This window comes from Gracilinanus agilis, chromosome 2 (genome assembly GCF_016433145.1).
Source record: "Gracilinanus agilis isolate LMUSP501 chromosome 2, AgileGrace, whole genome shotgun sequence".
Taxonomy (NCBI): domain Eukaryota; kingdom Metazoa; phylum Chordata; class Mammalia; order Didelphimorphia; family Didelphidae; genus Gracilinanus; species Gracilinanus agilis.
In genome coordinates this window covers 624,188,043-624,208,039 of record NC_058131.1, presented here as the reverse complement: position 1 = coordinate 624,208,039, position 19,997 = coordinate 624,188,043, and the positions used below count along the sequence as shown (strand labels likewise).

Sequence of the window (19,997 nt, the reverse complement as noted above, 5' to 3'; positions counted from 1 at the left end):
CTCCTCTAGATCGTTTTACAGATGAAGAAACTGAGGCAAATAGGGTTAAGTGACTTGTCCAGGGGCACACAGCTAGTAAGTGTCAGAGATTTGAATGCAGGAGTATGGGTCTTCCTGACTCCAGCCCTGGTCCTCTATCTACTGTTAGATAATAATCTACCATTAGACTGTTCCTTAGAAAAAGGGATGAGAAGTGGAGAGGCATCTTCCCCAACAAAAGTAAATTCATTTCTCCCTTCCCAACAGCTCTCTCTTTTTGTGCCCTCCCATCCCACGATGCCCTTTGGTTTCCAGCCTCTATTGCCAAATTCATCTTCATCTTGGATCTTTTCCTCTCCTCTTCCTCATATCATCTGGGTTCTCAGTAAAACCTGTCTCTCTTCTGAGTGGCTGCTTTCTACGAGGCTGGCTACTCACTGGAATTTGCCCTCCGTGTGATGGGAATTGCCATTTGAAGCTCTGACCAGAGAGAAGGGGGTAGATCCTTGCCACTCCTAGAATGTAGGTTTGTTCTCAGAAGGAATGAAGAGAAGCAACATTTTCAGGAAGAATAAAAGGAAGTCCTCTCCAGTAGTCTCAGAAGAGGCACTAGATTAACGATAGAGAAGCCAGACTTTTTTTTTTTGAGAGGGTGAATAGGCTTTATTAATCATACAGAAAAATAAGCAGGATCTATAATCTGGGGAGCAGAAGGTAAGAGGATGGACAGAGGGCTGGGGCTCATTCGCTTAGTCAGTAATGATGAGCATGTCCAGGTCCCAATCTTCATAGCTCCCATCTGGCAGGTAGATACCGATAATAGTGGGGATTTTCCCAGTCTTGAGCTCTTTCATGGTGATGAGCAGTGGATGTGTGTCCCCTTCCAGCTCCACCATCACAGGAGAACATATTGCAATCTGTAGGTCCCAGGTGCCCAGGACCCAGACTTGCTCACACCTGGTCATGTGAGGGGTAGTGATCCTCTTCTGGTTTTTGAATGATCTCCATGTTCTCTTGGCCCTCCTCCTCGGGGTTCTCCAAGTCCTGTAGGCCATTCATCTTCCTCCACATTATCAAAGTGATCACCATCATAATTGTCCTCACCGTCAGACATGACTGCGGATCCTTGGAGTCTGACTGAATGGCTGCCTTGGCCAGGGAGAGCCGTCTTGGAACAGAACCTCTTTCCCAGAACCCAATGAGCCTCGGCCCCAAGGACTGGCCTCATGAACTGTTCAGCCGGTGCCCCAGAGAACAAAACGAGAAGCCAAACTTTTGAAGAAAAGGAAGACAAACTGCCCCACATCTCTTATGGGGACTTCAGTGAGGCAACCCTCCCCTCTGACCTTGCCAGACCTTTCAGTCATTCAATCAAGATCTCTGTAAGAACAGCAAGTGGACAGCAAAAGACTGTCTAAGGACAAGGAGAGCCGTCCAGTGACCTCTGCCAGGTGCCATTTTCCAGTTCAGTCCCTTTCTCTGTTTCACAATTCGTAGCATTTAATGAGGTAAAACATCAGATTACAGAGGCCTTTTTTTTTTTTTAATGAGAATTCAGGGAAGTTCCTGGTTAGCTCAGAAATATGAAAGTATTTAACCTCAGTTCATCGGCGTGCCCTTTATTAACGTTTCCCTTCTCCTCTTCATATAACTATGCTTTCACAAGCCCCAGCTCCACTGTTTGGTGCTTGGATCTGGTTTTAGCCAGTCTGCACGTAGCCCTTTAACAGCCTACAAATCAGCTCAGAGCTTTATTTTATGGCTAGAGGATTCCTTAGGATAAATACTTGTGGGAAAGGAGAGAGTGGGTCATAGGGGGAGAAAGGGTAGAGGGTGAGGTGAAGAGGGCCAGAGGAGAGGGAACTTTAGATCCCTAAGTTGAAATGCAGTTTTCTTCACAGCAGGACCTGCATTCATAAGAATCTATAGACACATAGACTGTCAAAACTTCAAAAGCCTTTAGAGATCAGCTAGTCCATCCGATCACTCCTCATTTAACAAAAGAGGAAGCTGAGAATTGAAGAAGGAAGTGACATTCCCAAGGTCATGCCATCAATTAGTGGCAGAGCTAAAACTAGAAGTCAGGTCTTCTAATTCACACTTTCTGCTTGACTATGCTGACTCATCTAGAGGCAGGGTTATTGAATTTTCATTATATGAGGCATTCTGGTACCTGAAGCAAATTAAGTTAAGGGGGTACCCAAATTGGAGAAGAGAATAACATGTTTCCTGATAAGCCAATCCCCAGCTCCCATGACATCCTGGCCATTATTAAAAGTTAAATTTTTTAAAATCAAACTCCTAATATGTGCCAGGAACTGTGCTAAGTACTAGGTCTACAAAGAAAAACAAAAGACAGTCCCTGTCCTCAAGGAACTCAGCATCTAGTACCTACCCAACTTCCAAAGAGGGAGGGAGAAGATACTAGGAAGGTGATCTCTGGGAGAGAGATAAGTCTTTTGGCAATGGCAACTATAACACGTGATGGAGAACAGAGAGTGGTATAAAAGAAAAATAACCCTCCCAGACATTGTCACCCTAGGAAAAGTACCCATTACTTTTGTAACCCTGTTTACTGACCACAATCAAAACAAAACAAAACAAAAAAAGACTAAAATGGGATATATCAGAAAGGCAAATTATTTAACCTCCCTGGGCCTCAGTTTCTTCATCTGTAACCTAAGCAAGTTGGAATAAATAGCCTCAGATCCCTTCTAACTCTATGTCTGTGATCCCATGATCCTAGGCTAGGATCCTACTTGTGACCATATTGATTAACGTTTTCCTTTCTATTTCTATTTCTATTTCTAGAGACCATAGAACTCCACTTAAAATAGTGGGGTTTTTTTGGGGGGGAAGCAGAAGTAAAATCCATGTATAGGTTAACTATTTTATAGCAAATATGGTATAGTGGAAAGATGGGTGAACCTAGAGGTGAATTGAATCCCATTTGGATCATTTATCACCTGTGTGATATCAGGCAAGTCTTTTAAACTCTTTGGGCCTTGGTTTCCTCATCTATATAATAAAAGTGTTGGACTAAGTGACTCTTGAGATCCCTGCCAGTCACTGATCTTTGATGCTGGGACAGTTCCAGGTCAAGTGAACAACAAAATGTCGGACTAGACTTTTACTCCAATTTCCCAAGACCTCTTAAACCTCTTTAAAATAGAAATGATGCATTTACCATAAAGCAACTTTAGCTACCTCCATAGACTAGAACATCTAGAAGCCAAAGGAAGACTAAACAACTCCCAAGAAACAAACAAAATGCAAAATCCCAAGAACTGAAGCTCAACATTATTTAGTACAACCTCCTTATTTTATTAAGAAATTGACGTTCTGATAGGTTTAGTGACTTAGTTGAGGACACACAGCTAAAAAATCCTTGAGCTGTGCTTCCAGTCTAGGTTCTTTGACTCCTTATGAGAATAAAAAAGGTAGCTTGAAGGAAAGTGCAGTTACAGAAATGTAGGATGGAGCTCACCAGCCCTACCAACCTGTCCATTGTTGCTTAGCAAAGCATTGCACTCAGACTTTTACTTTCCTTCTGAGAGGATGGGTTTTAACTTAGCCTTTTGGAATCTATGATGCTGAGATTTAATTAGACCATTGTGCTAGTCAAAGGGGAATCAAAGCACTAACCATGAAGGAAGCTAGGTGGCATAATGGGTTGAGTCTTGGACTTGGAGCCAGGGAGACCTGAGTTCAGTTCCTGGCCCAGACACTTGCTAGCTATGTAACTCACTTAATTTCTCATTTTTCTCATTTGCAAAATGTGGATAATAAAGGCACGTACTTCATAGAATTGTCCATCGGCCTAAATGAGTTAACACATGTAAGGCAGTTTGGCAACATTAAAGTATTTTTTCCAGTATTAGCTGTCATCTTCCTCCTTAGAAACCTGGGGGGAGGGAATTTAACTAATGCATCAATAATTCCCATCACCTCCCTCTTCTGTCTTTCTCGCCATCAGCTAGCTTACACTGGCAGTGGATATTGATAGGCTATTACAAAAAGGATCACCTTATTTTAGCATAGAGGTAAGAAACTTGGACAAAAGTAACCTGGGGTCTGGTCCCAGCTCGACCACTCTTTAGCTGTTTCTCCTTGGGCAAGTCATTTAACTAACCTTTCTGGAAAAGCTAAGTGACTCGAGGACAAGAATAGCTGTACTTCCTACCTCACAGAATTGTTGTCAGGATCCAATCTGGTGAGAAGGCTTTGAAGAAAGTGCTTTGAAAAAGTATAGAGGGCTGTACAATTGGAAGGGATTGTTATTGCCTAAAGGACCAAAGTCTGGGTCAAGTCTATGGTGTGTAAACTGTAGGGAAACTCTGAAACAGACACTCTCCTTCCTTGACAACTGGCTCAGAACCACCAACACATTTTTTGAAAAGCTGTCAGGGAGCCAACAGGTAAGGGCTTACACTGGGTAACTGAATGACCTTGGGCTGGCTTTGCAGGAATGACCCTGAATACTTAGTCCTTGTGGCCCTTTTCCAAACTTTCCTTTCCTCTCTCAGGGGAGACTTCTACCTCTTAGCCTAGCTTCCACAGTATCCCTGGCCCTGACACATCCACTTAGACCTCCAGTATGCTGCTGATGTGTCTAGAAATCCCCCAAAGAAAAGCCAGCGCCTTGTTGTTAACCCTTTGACTGCTGGGTGTTCCATGGCTCACGCTGGGCTGTCAGCCACATTAACATTCCAAGGCCAGGGGCAGACTGGGCAGCCAGGACGGCTTGTACTTGCTACATGAAGCAGTACAACAAGTGCTTTCTGCGTGGCCATACCAAGAACATTCAGCAGTAGTCAAGCAGTTCAGGAAAAAAAAAGGGGAAAAAAAAAAAAAAGAAAACCTCTGCTGTCCATTAGGAGAAATATAAAGAAAGGATTTTTTTTTTTTTAAAAAAAGGAATTTTTTTTTAAAGAAAGATCTGAGATGAAAATTTCAAAGTCGCTCTGGGTTTAAGAGCTAATGTACCAGGAAGTACAAAGAAATTGGTTCGGAGGTAAAAGTTAGCGTATCAAAATGCTGTTCAGTCCATACCTTCCAGCTGAGGATCTCAAAGTACCTCCTAGGAATCATTAAGGTGCAAAGTGTCTTCTTCCAGTCAGTAGGACATTCTGGGGACTAGGGACCAGGACTGGCCCAATATCTGCATCCGATTCACTAAGCAAGCTGTTTTAATCTCTTGCTGACTCAGTTTCACTTCATCAAAAATGAAGATAGTATTATTGCTCATTACCTTCTCTTTTTAGTTAACATTATCTTATGCTCTCTAAGTTAGTCAGGAAGTCTTTCAACTCTATTTTATATTTATAAAGTGAGAGACAGTAGTGGATAGAATGCCAGCGTTGGAATCATGAAGAGCTATGTTCAAGTCCTGCTTCAGACAGATAAACTGACCATGTGACTTATGGAAAAGTTCTAACCTCTCAGAGCCCCCAGGCAACTCTTTAAGACTTTAAAGACTTTTTAAAGTTGCAGAGTTGCTGGTATATACAATGATATATGCAATGAGTCCCTAGGCACAGAAGTTCCATATACTAATGCAAACAAAAGTTCAGATTTATATAAATATATACACAATATATAAAACATATATATATACATATACAATGTTTACATATTGTTGTTCAGTAATTTTCTGTCATGTCCTACTCTTTGTGACTCCATATGATGTTTTATTTTTTAAAAAATAAATGTATTTACTACCACACCAATGCAACCACCAACAATTTGGAAATAGGTCTTGATCAAGGACACATGACAAAACCAGTGGAAATGTGCGTCGGCCATGGGTGAGGGGAGTGCGGGGGGTGAAGGGGAAAGTAGGAGCATGAATCATGTAACCATGTTAAAAATGATTATTAATAAATGTTTAAATTAAAAAAAATAAATATATTTATCTATTTAATTCATTTAGAATATTTTCCCATGGTTACATACTTCATATTCTTTACCTCCCCTCTCACCTTCCCCCTCCTGGAGCCAATGAGCAATTCCACTGGTTTTACATGTATCATTGTTCAAAACCTATTTCCATATTATTAATATTTGCAATGGAGTGATCATTTAGAGTCAATATCCCCAATCATATCCCCACTGAACCATGTGATAAATCATGTTTTTCTTCTGCATTTCTACGCCCACAGTTCTTTCTCTGGACATGGACATAGTTCCTTCTCATAAGTCCCTCAGAATTGCCCTGCATCATTGCACTGCTGCTAGTAGAAAAGTCCATTACATTCAATTGTACCACAGTGTATCAGTCTCTGTATACAGTGTTCTCCTGGTTCTTCTCCTTTTCCTCTGCTTAATTCCTGGAGGTCGTTCCAGTTCACATGGAATTCCTCCAGTTCATTATTTCTTTTAGCACAATAGCATTTCATCACCATCAGATATCACAATTTGTTCAGCCATTCCCTAATCGATGGACACCCCTTCATTTTCCAATTTTTTGCCACCAATGATGTTTTCTTAATAAAGCTACTGAAGTGGTTTGTCATTTCTTTATCCAGGTCATTTTATAGTTGAGGAAACTAAGGCAAATGGGGTAAGTGACTTGCCCAAGGTCACACAGCTAGTAAGCCTCTCTCTCTCTCTCTCTCTCTCTCTCTCGCTCTCTCTCTCTCTCTCTCTCTCTCTCATATATATATATATACACACATTTACAGGTATATAATATTGCTCAATACTTTAATTATCTGTGATCTTCTCAGCATTACTTACAACGGTCATGGCATTTATCCAACTAAGTATACTTTAACAGTCATTATGGTAATGAGCTTCTCTGAATTTAGTTGACTTGTTTGTTGTTCTTTAAAAAAGTCATTCAGTCTATCATTAGATCTATTCCTTTGTGCGTTGGCTAAGGGGGGTTAGGGAGGTTTGGGGAGAGGGAAAGAACATGAAATATGTAACTATGGGAAAATACTCAAAAAAAAAAAAAGAAAAAAAAAAAGAAAAAACAGATCTATTCCTGAAGTCCTTCCATGAGTGGTAGGACCTACCAGAGGTTGACAGGATTCTACTGAGCTTGCTGGCTTAGGATCTCATCCCTGTTATGATAAAACATCAAAATAGGACTTTAATGAATGATCTGTGTATACATTATCTTTCTATGCAAATACTCTTTAAGTACCTGGTAGCAGACTACATGCCTATCATTGAAGGTCTGCCTTTGCTAAGTTCAGAGAAATACATCATTAGAATAGATCTGGTAACAAGTGGGGTTTTTGTCTATGGAAACTCCTACTCTGTCCTGCCACCTGCCCATTTAGAGGACTTTCAAGAGGCAGAGCAGGGAAATGTGCACAGCCCAGTTCAGCTGCAGTGGAGGTCAACGGTAAATTCACTAGTAGAGCGAGAAAGAACAAGAGGGTCCTCCTAAAACCCAGTGGGAAATGCTGGCATAAGACAAATGAGAGGTAGCAAGAATTTCCATCTGAGATCTGAAACCTGATGGAAAGTGATGGCAAGAGGGGATGACGTAGGTGGTAGAGAAGGGAGGAGGCAAAACGATTGACTCATGATTTGACCCGGAGTAGGAAACATAGATTCTCTTGAAGGGTGGGGTGTGTTATAAGGAAAAGTAGAGAGAATAGTTAGTGAAACAGAGGCATGGAGAATTAGTTTTGCATTTTAAGCCTCTGAGGAAGAAGCATGGATTCTTGAGCCCTTTTTCCAGAGGAAGACTCTGATGGAAGGATTACATATTCCCCACATCCTTCACCAAACCCAAACTTGTTTCTCTGGCATGGTAGATGCTGCTCAAGTGTACATTTGGTAGAGTCTTCACAAACCCAGGCTTATCTCCATGTGTTAAGGATGCATCAAAGAAATATTTTAGTAGAAGACAAGCACATATTTATCATGCATTATCATCTGTATATTGCCCTCATTAAAGCCCAACTCTGATATGTATACACTGAGTGTCCCAAGAATCTTAGTGCAGATTTAAGCTATTAAATGGGACATCCTGTATATACACTATATATACATAAGATATGGTAGTGTGTGTATAACTATATACATATATATACACACATATATTTATATGCTTTATGTGGAGGACTCTGTGTATATGTATGTGTGTGTACAAGGATAGGGACTGGATCTCCAACTTCACTGGGACAAGGAACTCCCAAATAAGGATTTTCCCTCTCTCAATGTAAGTTAGAATTAAGTGACTCCTACGTCAATAAGGAATCTTTTCCTTTTTGTTGAAATAGGAGTAATTTCATTTTTTTCTGTGATGTTATTTGGTGCTTGCTACATCTAGTGCTCGGAATCTTTTCTCAAAGAAAGGATTTTCTAGGCAAGAATGCAATGTTTTTGTGCTGTGAAGTTATTTTTTTAACTCTCATTTTTTATTGCTTATCCTTGATTTTCAAGGTGTTCCCCATAATTTTTCCACTAGTACTACCTTTTATACTGATGCTGCCTAATATCAATGTGTAAGTTCTTAAGGTTTTCAGTTGATTTGCTTTGCCTCTTCAACCTCTGCAACTGATAAAGGTGTAGAAGTTTCAATGATTTTCATGGTACTTTTTTTTTTACAAATACCTATGAATTAGATGTTGTTCTTCAAGATGTAGTCTCTTCTGGATACCACCAGGCACAGTATCCCTGGGTATGTGACTTGTGGAGATTAAAATTAATTTCCAAAAGCTAAGTATTATATTTTATAAAATTTTATTAATCATAAACTAACATAAAAACTAGAGTGAAAAGGTTCTAACTTCAGCCAAGCTTCTGAAGAAAAGAGGAAGAGGGAGAAGCTACAGAACTTATAAAACAATAACATGACCACACAAAAATGGAGGTACAGGAGAGATTAAAGGGAATTTTGGGAAATACTAAGAGACTTATGGGGGATGAAGTCCAAGGTTCAAAATCTCCATTTATGCAGACTGGATCTTTCTTTGCTTACAATGCCCAGCTTGTTTGCTTACAACTTGGCTCTCTTACCCTTATGAGAAAATTGGACTCTGCTAGGCCTAGGATTAAAAAGCCAGAGGTGTTTTTACAGCCCTTTTAAGAAAGTAGCTGACCTCAGCTTTAGGATCAGCAACAAATTTCAGCAACAACATGGTTTTTAGATTCTCTATAAACTTTTATTTGATTGACTGTTGGCACTCTATGTGAGATCCTTGTTCAACAACCATTGAAGGGATGTTCTGCTGGAGGAACTGAATCCTAGCAACCTTGACATTTTTGCTATAAATGAAATCATTAGAAAGATGAAGTTGCCGCTAAATGGAAGGATAGGTCACAGATACCCTTTGGAGAAGCAAGAAAAGAAGTTGGCAAAGTTGGCTTTATCAAAGGCAATAACCAAAGGCCAAAGAAGCCTTATTTCATAAGATGTTTAGCTCTCTCCTATTGCAGAATGGATAAGTACTTACAACAACAACAACAAAAGACCACCTCAAAAATAATTACAGCAGTTGCAATTATAATTATGTCCCTTGAAGAGAAGGAAGAGGTAAGGAATTCTATGGAAATCCCTCCAAATTTAACCAACATCTTCTCTGATACTTGATTTCTGCCAAGTTGAGAGAAATTGGGTATGGTGAAGAAAGTATAAGAAAGCATGTTCTAAGAAAAAGAAATGAGATTACAAATACTTGTAGACTATGCAGACGTTTCAGACTCAATGCCATGAATAATTTCTTCAAGAAAAAAATGGCATCAGGGATAAAGAACAACAATTACTATAAAAAAACAAACTAGATCCTAGTTTGAAAGGAAAAATATGTGATTGATATGGGAATTATGCCTGAATCACCCATACTTATGGACTCAGACCACCTCCTTGTCATTGTAAAGATCAGAATTAGCAAACAGCAACAAGAATGAGTAAAAGAGATGGTAATATTAAAGAACTCTATGGCGAATTGTTTAAATAAGTAATCAGTAATGAGAAATGGGAAATGAGCACCAGAAAGTATATTAATAGCCATTACAATAATTTTACACAGTTAAAACTATAATTCTACTACTTTAAAAAGAAGTCCACAAGGTTACAGAAATTCCTTCTTTTTCTTTCTCTCTCTCTTCCCTTTTTCCTTCCTTTCTTCTTCTTTCCTTCCTTCCTTCCTTCTTTCCTTCCATCCTTCCTTCCTTTCTTTTTTCTTTTCTTTTCTTTTCTTTTCTTTTTTCTTTTTTGAGACTGTATCTTCCCTATCTCACCCTGACTGGAAATGTAGCAGTAATTCATTCACTAGCTGTTTCTACTTCTAATGAGCATGGTAGCTTTGACTTATTCTATTTCTGACCTGGTCTGTTTGATCTTCCCTCGGTGTCCTGGTGGCCTCCTCCTCCCAGGGGCTCACCATATTGATGCTAGTCCAATCAGCTTAGCCCACTGCACTTCAGAATTCCCAAGCCCAAGGCATTCATCAGCCTTAGCCTCTCCTAGTAGAAGAGATTTCAGGTGAACACTATCACCCTATCTTAACCACTATAGTTTTTTTTTTAATTTTTTTTAAATTTTTTTTAAACCCTTAACTTCTGTGTATTGACTTATAGGTGGAAGAGTGGTAAGGGTGGGCAATGGGGGTCAAGTGACTTGCCCAGGGTCACACAACTGGGAAGTGTCTGAGGCCGGATTTGAACCTAGGACCTCCTGTCTCTAGGCCTGGCTCTCAATCCACTGAGCTACCCAGCTACCCCCTAACCACTATAGTTTTAACACAGGTCTCGTTTCCTGGCTTGAGCAGGAATTTCGGCCTCACATTGCTGGGCAAACCTATATACTTTTCTGCTTAGCTTCCCTGGGGTTTTTGTGTATAATTTAGTTATTCAGGATGGCTTAGCTCCAATGTAGCATCCTGTTTGTACTACTTGGAGAAAAAAAAATTCAGTATCTTCATTTTTATAGCCCAAACCTTTAGGTGGGAACAATAGACCCAGAGAAAAGAAAAGAGCGAACAAAGGGACAGACTGAGGAAATGAGTCAAGAACATGGGGCCTTTCTTTCCAATACCACCCAGTCATCTTTTGAGGCTTAGAGAATGGGGGGGGAAAAGCCAAACAAAAAAAAATCCAAAAAACAAAAGTCAGGGATTCTATTACTTGGAGGCTTCTTAGTCAATGATGTCCCACAAATCATTTTAAGCCCTGTTGCTTGTTTAAGGGAGGCAGGTGCCTTCCGCTCTCATTCACACTATAAACAAAAAAGCACCCTGGGTAAGGCCACTGGGGACAGCCATTAGCAGCAAACTAACGTTCGGGAAATAGAGAGCCTCTATTAACTGTCTGAGACAGCTCTCTGAAATTACAAAGGGTTTAAAAAATTTATTCATAGCAATTACATCTTGGTAAAGTCACTCAATCCAATCTAACGATACTATACAACCCAAGTAAAGAAAGAGAATTTTTGAACCAGATTTCAAGCCAGCCCCTAGCTGTTTGGATTGGGCTTAGCCTTCTTGACATTCATGAGTATCTCAGGTCCCCTAAATATTCTAGGACCTACTGTGCCCACTGTTCTAATGTTGACTTTTGCATAGACTCTTGAACCTAGAGGATGTTTCTACATTGTTATGCAAGTTAGGGCCTCTTTGAAGGGTCTAGAAAGAAAGGTAGGTTAGACTAATTCCATAATATCCAGGCTGCTAGCATGCATAAAAGATGATAGTGGAAATCTCCTGCAAGGCTTTTATGATGCTACTACTACTTTTTTTTTTTTTTTTTTGCTACTACTACTTTTAATAATAATAATAATACCAAGGGGCAGCTGGGTAGCTCAGTGCATTGAGAGCCAGGCCTAGAGACAGGAGGTCCTAGGTTCAAATCCGGTCTCAGACACTTCCCAGCTGTGTGACCCTGGGCAAGTCACTTGACCCCCATTGCCTACCCTTACTACTCTTCCACCTGTAAATCAATACACAGAAGTTAAGGGTTTAAAATAAAATAAAAAAAATAATAATACCGATAATAGCATTTACATAGCGCCATAAGTTTTGCAAAGTACATTATATACATATTCTTGGCAATTTATTTATAACCAGCATGGACCTTTCTCCTGCCCTTTGAGTTTCTTCATTCTTCTGAGACCTTGATGCTACATCGCTTAATTATATAGCTTCAGAAGAAGAATATCAAGATCAAAAAGAATGATATTTGTGACAGTGAACAGTTTGAGATGATCAAAAGTATCATACTAGACTGACATACTGTGGTAAAATCGAATGCAATGGGCTTCTGTACCAGCAACAATGCAATGACCCAGGACAATTCTGAGGGATTTATGGTAAAGACGCTACCCACATTCAGAGGAAGAACTGCAGGAGAGGAAACATAGAAGAAAAGCAACTGCTTGAACGCATGGGTCGGGGTGGACATGATTGAAGATGTGGACTTGAAACTACCACACCAATGCAACCACCAACAATTTGGAAATAGGTCTTGATCAAGGACACATGACAAAACCAGTGGAAATGTGCGCCGGCTATGGGTGGGGGAAGTGCGGGGGGTGAAGGGGAAAGTAGGAGCATGAATCATGTAACCATGTTAAAAATGATTATTAATAAATGTTTAAAAAAGTATCATACTACTTCTTAAATGTGAGACAGCCTAGTCTTCTATATAGTTTTGTATCAAGTCCACTGTCCTTCTGTAGAGTTTGTCCAATAAAAAAATTGTTCTTATGGACTAAAACAATGGACTGTCACTTCAATTGTTTATTATACTCTGAGCAATGTGTATTTGTGTATGTTTGTATAATTCTCTTCTTCTCCTCTACTGTTGCTCTCCATGTATGTAAAAACCAAACCAAACCAAAGCCCCCAAAATAATGGATCTCATTGAGGGGTCTTGGTAGTGTTCTGGGGCATGACTGAGATATCAATATATAATTCATGAAGAGAAAAATCTAGAGAACTCTCCATCAATATAGAATCTACTTTTATTTCCACTTTCTGTACTTATAATCTTAAAAAAAATTTTGCCTCCTATATTGGAATCAATACTGTGTATTGGTTCCAAGGCAGAAGAATGGTAATGGCTGGGCAATTGGGCAAGAAAAGTGACTTGGTATGGGTAACATAGCTAGGAAGTGTCTAAGGTCATATTTGAACCCTGGACCTCCTTTCTCCAGGTCTGGCTCTCAATCCACTGAGTCACCTAGATGCCTCTGTATTTACAGTTTTTAAATCTTTCAGTCAATTGTATGATTGTAAAAATATGATCTGACTATAGAAAATATTCTTTGAAAATCTATTTGGCCTTTGTTCATATTTTCCGTTAAGGTGACCATCAATATATACACGGTCATTTTCAAAAATATTTTATAGAGTAGAAAAAGTATAAAGAAAGACTATATTTACAAGTACTATTGCTGTTGTTTTCTTGATTTCCTTTTTGGAAAGGGTGGGGCAAGGTTGTCTGACTAGAGTATAAAAGTACCATCTTGACACTTTCCATTGTTTTGGAATCTTCTTGTCATTGAGCCATCTTGAAAATCTTTTCCTAAATATCTTTAAAATCATGTATTTTTCAGCATGGATTTCATCTTTTGATCAGCTCTAGTTACTCTATGTGATTTCATACCCTTAAATGTCATTGATGCTTCCTCACATACTATAGCAGGTCCAAGGTTACTAGAAACTAGATGACATATTGCACTAATGATGTTGATGTCAGTAAATTGTTAAGGAAGTGACAGCAAATCAGTGTCATTTCACATTCTTTCATTTCTTCTTACATACTTTAAAAATGATTGACTTAGCTATTCCTTCACACCAACCTCTCTATAGTTATGCTTACCTTTTAAAAAAAATATCCTTACCTTCCATCTTAGAATCAACACTGTGTACTGGTTCCAAGGCAAAAGAGAGTTAAAGGCTAGGAAATGGGGATTAATTGACTTGCCCAGGGTAACACAGTTAGGAAGTGTCTAACGTCAAATTAGAACCCAGGATCTCCCATCTCTAGGCCTGGGTCTCAATTCACTGAGCCACCTAGTTGCCCCCAACATGTTTGCCTTTTACTGACTTTTTGGCTTCTGTAAGGAAATATCTTCCTTTATCTTGTTTACAAATGAGCTTTTACTCCAGATGTGTGCTGCCCTTCTGCTTGTCAAGATCAGATGTTTGTTCCTTCTAGTGTAATGAATGAATTCAGACTCCTCTGCCTGGATTTTAAGGTCTTTTACAATCTGGTGCTACCATTTTTGTTCATCCTTATCTTACATGACTCTCCCCCTCATACATACTTTGTCAGGCAAATTGAATAATTCTCTGACCCTCCAACACACGCTGAACTCTCATGACAGGTCTTTGCCAAGACTCTTCCCCATGCGTTTTATGGCTTCTCTTCTCTTCTCTTCATATAATGAATTCCTACTCTTCCCTTAAAATCCATTAAAGTGTCATTTTCTTCAAGAAATCTGTCTTAAGGCAAACAGATGGTACAGTGGATAACAACAGCAACAACAACAATTACATTTATATAGCGCTTACATTGTGTCAGGCATTGTGCTAAGTACTATATAATTATTATCTTCAGGGCAGCTAAGTGGTGCAGGGGATAGAGAATCCAGGAGGTCCTGGATTCAAATTTGACCTCAGATATTTCCTAGCCATGTGATCCTGGGCAAGCCACTTAACCCCCATTGCCTAGCCCTTACTATTGTTCTAACTTGGAACCAATACACAGTATTGATTCTAAGGCAGAAGGGAAGGGTTTAAAAAATATCTTATTTGATCTTCACAGCATCTCTGGGAGATAGGTGACATTATTATTCCCACTATACAGATGAGAAAACCAAGGCAAATAGTAGTTAAATGATTTGTCCAGGGTCATATAGCTAGTAAGTTTTTGAAGCTAGATTTGAAAAGGAGTGTTAATGACCCCAAGCCCAGCACTCCGCAGCCTAGCTGCCAGTGCTTTACCTGGAGGTAGGAAGACCAGAGTTCAAATCTAGCTTCAGAAACTTATTACATGCATGACTCTGGGCAGTCATTTAACTTCTGTCTGTCTTGGATTCTTTGACTGTAAAATGGGGGTAATAATAGAATGATAGAATATTTGCAAAGTGCTCAGCACAGGGTCTGACACATAGTATGTACTTAATAAATGCCGATTCCCTCCCTCTTTGACCCCTTATTATAAAATTCTGCCCTGATTTATTCTTAATTAGGTAACTCTAAAGCATTTACTATATGATACTGTATATTATCGTTTTTACTGTCTTATTTCCTTACTAGAATATAATAAGCTGCCTGAGTACAAGGAGAATGTCTTATCTAAACTTTGTATCTCCTTGAGGCTTAGAAGAGTAATCTATAAACTCTAGGCATTTAATGAATGTTTGTTGTACTATTAAGATAAGGTAGTTTCAGGACTTTTTTACCACCTTCATTTTAGAATCTTCTGCATTGGTTAAACTTCTCTAGGAAATAGTGATAGTCAAAGATTTTACTTTTGTCCAATTCCCATTTTTTGGAGATGACAGCTTGTTTAAACATATTGGGTTGGAGTGATTATAATCATACACAGGCTCTCCTTATTAGCTGGCTCTTCATCATTTCCTTTAATTTCATACTGATTTTGATCTTTATTCTCCCCACTAAATGATTTTCTCCCATATCAGTAACAGTCATTTTCTGTCTGTTAAAATAGAGTCCATTTCATTTTTCAGTTGGTGCGCCCTGCATCCAGGGTCTCTAAGCACTTTTTTGAAGAAAGTATTCATGTTGTTCTGACTTCTGATTTGTATATAAGTATTTGTCCTCTTTCATTTCTTGATCTGATACTACTTATTCACAATGGTTTTCACTATTTTTTCATTTGCATCAAAGCCACTGAATATCAGGGTCATGTTGGTTTAGCTTAGAGGAGCTTTTCAAGTTCTTCATAGAATTTCTCTACTTTATAATTTGTAACTTTTTTTTTAACCCTTAACTTCTGTGTATTGGTTCCCAGGTGGAAGAGTGGTAAGGGTGGGCAATGGGGGTCAAGTGACTTACCCAGGGTCACACAGCTGGGAAGTGTCTGAGGCCGGATTTGATCCTAGGACCTCCCATCTCTAGGCCTGACTCTCAATCCACTGAGCTACCCAGCTGCCCCCTTTTTAAACTTTTTAAAAAATCACACCATAAATGTAGCATGTCAGCAACAATTATCTTCATAGTAGATCACAGAATCTCCAAGCCCCAAGTCCAAGAGTTGGAAGGGATCTCCAAAAACATTTACTCTAACTCATTTCTGTCCAAGAGTCCCCTCTTAAAGATTCCCAAGAAGTGGTCTCTGCAGTGCCTATTTGTGCAGGGAAATCAAGTTCTTTCTTAGGCGATGATTTTATATTTGGATAATTCCATTTGTTAGGATGTTTTTATTTATATTAAGTGAGATACCAAAACCAGTTTTAAATAGGAGTGTACAACCTAACCACTAATTTTACTATAATTTTTGACATGAGAATTATAATAAAATAAAGTGTTACAGTTTACAAAACATTTTATAAATATTTTTTTCATTTTTTATCACAACAATCCAGAGAAATAGAGGCTATAATTATCCCCATTTTACAAAAGAGGAAATTGAGGCAGACAGATTAAAGTGACTTGATTAGGGTCTCACAGTAAGGGTCTGAACCCACATTTGAACTCAGGCTTCTAGACTCCAGGCCCAGTATTCTATTCACTGTATTATAGTAATAAGATGAGAAAAAAAAAAAAAGAAAGAAATGAGTACTGACAGTGAAGCAGTTAAAATATATTTATTTGTAGACAATATGATTTTATAACTAGAGAATTAACATAAAAATTTATTTAAATAATTTATTTTATTTTATTTATTTTAAAAATTTAATGAAGGCATGGAACAATTTTAGTAAAGTCTTAAGACATGAGATTTTTTTGGGGGGGAGTTCATTTCTCTGATTTTATTCCCCTGGTGGAGAAACCCCCTCTATCAATGCAAATCAGCAACTGTTCTGCCATTTAGAATCTTAGACATTTGCTCTGGGGCACCAAGAGGTTAGGTGAATAGTCCAGGGCTATCTAGCCAGTATAGGGCAAATGTAGCCCTTGGTCCCAGGTCTTCCCAAGTCAAAATTTGGCTCTTTCTCCTCTACACTAGAACTAGAAGAGTTGGTACCAGTTTTGTCTTTGGTGATCGACGGTCACAGGAAGACTGCTAGGAATGGGCTTGCTGCCTATTATTATTTTCACAAGCTGGAATTCACAGCCTCATAGGATGATAGTTATGGGACTGGAATGACCTTAGAGCCCATCTCGTCTGATCCCCCTCATTTTACAGATGAGGAAATTGTAGCCCGTAGAGTTTCTTCTCTTTAAAGTAGACATTCATTGATAATTTCTCAGACAGTTGTATATAGAATAATCAAGTCAATTTTGGATGAATGACAAGAGCTTGCACAGGACCAAGTTGGATGTTACTTGTTGTTCAGTCATTTCAATGGTGTTTGACTCTTTGAGACTTCATTTGGAGTTTTTTTTGGCAAAGATGCAGCAGTGGTTTTCCATTTCCTTCTCTAGCTCATTTTTAGATGAGGAACTAAGGGAAACAGGTTAGGTCACTTCTCTAGGCTTACACAGCTATTAAGTATCTGAGGCTGAATTTGAACTCATAAAGAGACTCCACACTCCATGTACTGTGCCACCCAGTTAGAGCTGTATCAGTTCTGGGTAGCTGTGACTTCAGCGTTTATTACCAATCTGAAAGAACCAACATGGATGGAAATATCCTATATCTTGGGCCCTATGCATTGGAAGCTGCCCGGCCCTCCAACTTGCTGTCTGCTTGCCCTGATATGTTGACCATTGAACTTTGCCACCTACCTTATCATTGTGTACTTCAGACCAAAAACTACCCATAAGAAGAGCAGCCAGATCTATTGGGGTATAGATTTCTATCTTACCCTACAGGGAAGTTGAGAGGGAAAAACAGAGGCGGAGAGTGGGGTGGGGAGTATTAAAAGGGAGGGAAAGGAAGGAGGGGCAATTAATAGACCTTAAAGAAAAATAAGAAGGGAATAAGAATGGAGGGGGTGGGAAGGAAAGTAAAAAAAGTAAAAAAAAAAGTAAGGGTAGGGAATAGGGGGACTGATTAAAAGCAAAACACTGGTGTGGAAGGAAATAGTGAAAGAAGAAAAGGCAGGACTAAAAAAGGAAATCAAAACGATGAGGAATATTCAGGCTGTAATAAAAAACTACCCATAAGACTTAGGTGGAACTCCCACCCTGGGACCTGTGCCGTCCTGATTAGCATACTACTTTTAAGGGAATAACGTTAAGTTGGAATTAAGCTTGGGAAAACCATCACAGATGTGTCCATATCTAACTGATCTATGACTGCATAAACCATCCGTGATGATTTTTGGACACCTGGGAAATGATTGCCTTCTGGATGTGGCACAGAACAAGTTTGATTGGCTTAGGATAGCAGTGGATACATAAAAGAAGGGAAAGACCCATGACTGCTATGCTTAAAGGAAATTTTTAGAGACAAGTTGTTCACCTGGAGAACACAGGCAACAACAAGTCTTTGGAGATGATATGCCTAGATTTTTTATCTCTGGAAAAGATAAGATAGGACATAAGCAAAATCCTGTAATGATGGACCCTTTTACCTAGTACACACTGGCTTACTTAATCAGGATCCAGAAGGCTTCCATGATAGCAGAAATATTTTTCAGTGTCTGGCTTCCCTGCTATGATTCATTTTGATCAGTGTTAAGGCACCGAGAACAAGCTATTCAAAGAAGTGCTCTACCTGTCAAAAATGAGGAAATCTGGAACAAAACCATGACATTCCCAAGGAGACCCCCCACCAGAGCATTGTAATTACAATCTGCAGAACACTCTAGGGACTCTGAGGTTTGAGGAGAAGGCTTAGTAGGATCAAAATGTGACCTTTCCTATCTATCTTTGATGCTATCAAGAACAATATCATGATTTCACTCTTTTTTCCCTTTAAAATTTATTTTTCATTCTAAATTTAAACACCAAAAAAGAACCTTTCCATACACTCAGCAGAATATGAAAAGAGGATGCTATTTGAAACCATGAATCTCCATTTCACATTGCTTACTTTTAAACAAAAAGTATATAATAAATTCTATGTTACTTTCAAAACTGTTCTACTTATCTGTTCTCCTTTCTGAATTTCCATCTATCATGGAACCTTGGTATTCTAGGGAAACACAAAATAATGAAGTAAAAAGATTAGGGTATATTATTAAACTATAAAATATCTCTGGAGAGTGGTTATGGTCTTGTGAGTATGATGCATTATAATTACCTTATATCCAAAAAGCAGTTGGATTCCTGAGGAAGCAAAAAGATAGGAAAGCCATGGAGTTGATGAATCTGTGGAGGACGTTAGAGCTTGAAGACGAAGATCATTCTGCTCCTAGAACTTAGCACAGTGCACAACACATAGCAAGTGATTAGTATATGTTTACTGACTGTGAGGAAGAAGATTCAGTTCAAAATCCAGATAAAAATAAAGCAGAAAGTTTGATCTCCCTCTAGAATTGGGGAGGCATGCCAAGAAAGTCCCAGTCTGATACTTCTTCCTGAACAGGAGTGTTTATAGATCTCTTCCTTTCTTGCCCAATACTCTACACTTTCAGAGTCCTGAGGGGAACAAAAACTGCTTATAGGGCCTGACCCTTACATTCTATTTATCCTTTCTATAGTCACTGAGGTGGTCCTGGAGTCAGGAAAACTGGAGTTAAAATCTAGACTTGACTGGTTGGTTATTGTCTTTCCTCCTCAAATAGAACCAAAAATGACATCTTTAGGTTTTAATGTCTTTTGATTTGCACATAAATTGGATTTAAGTGAGACAGAGTTGCACAAAGTAGTCAACTTCACTATCTCAGAGTCATCGAAAACCCATGGCAAGACAAAAGTCAAAATGACTAGTGATGGCTCAGGATGCAGTGGATGACTTTGGCTTCTTTGATATCTAACCAAGCTCTTAGAAATTTATTAGCTGTGTGATCCAACATAAGTCACTCGAGCTATCTC

The 19,997-nt window shown here is 39.0% G+C and overlaps 1 pseudogene; it reads right to left on the bottom strand.

Moving 5' to 3' along the window:
- Positions 1–641: 641 nt before the first annotated feature.
- Positions 642–1,093, bottom strand: LOC123236277 (annotated as a pseudogene).
- Positions 1,094–19,997: the final 18,904 nt, after the last annotated feature.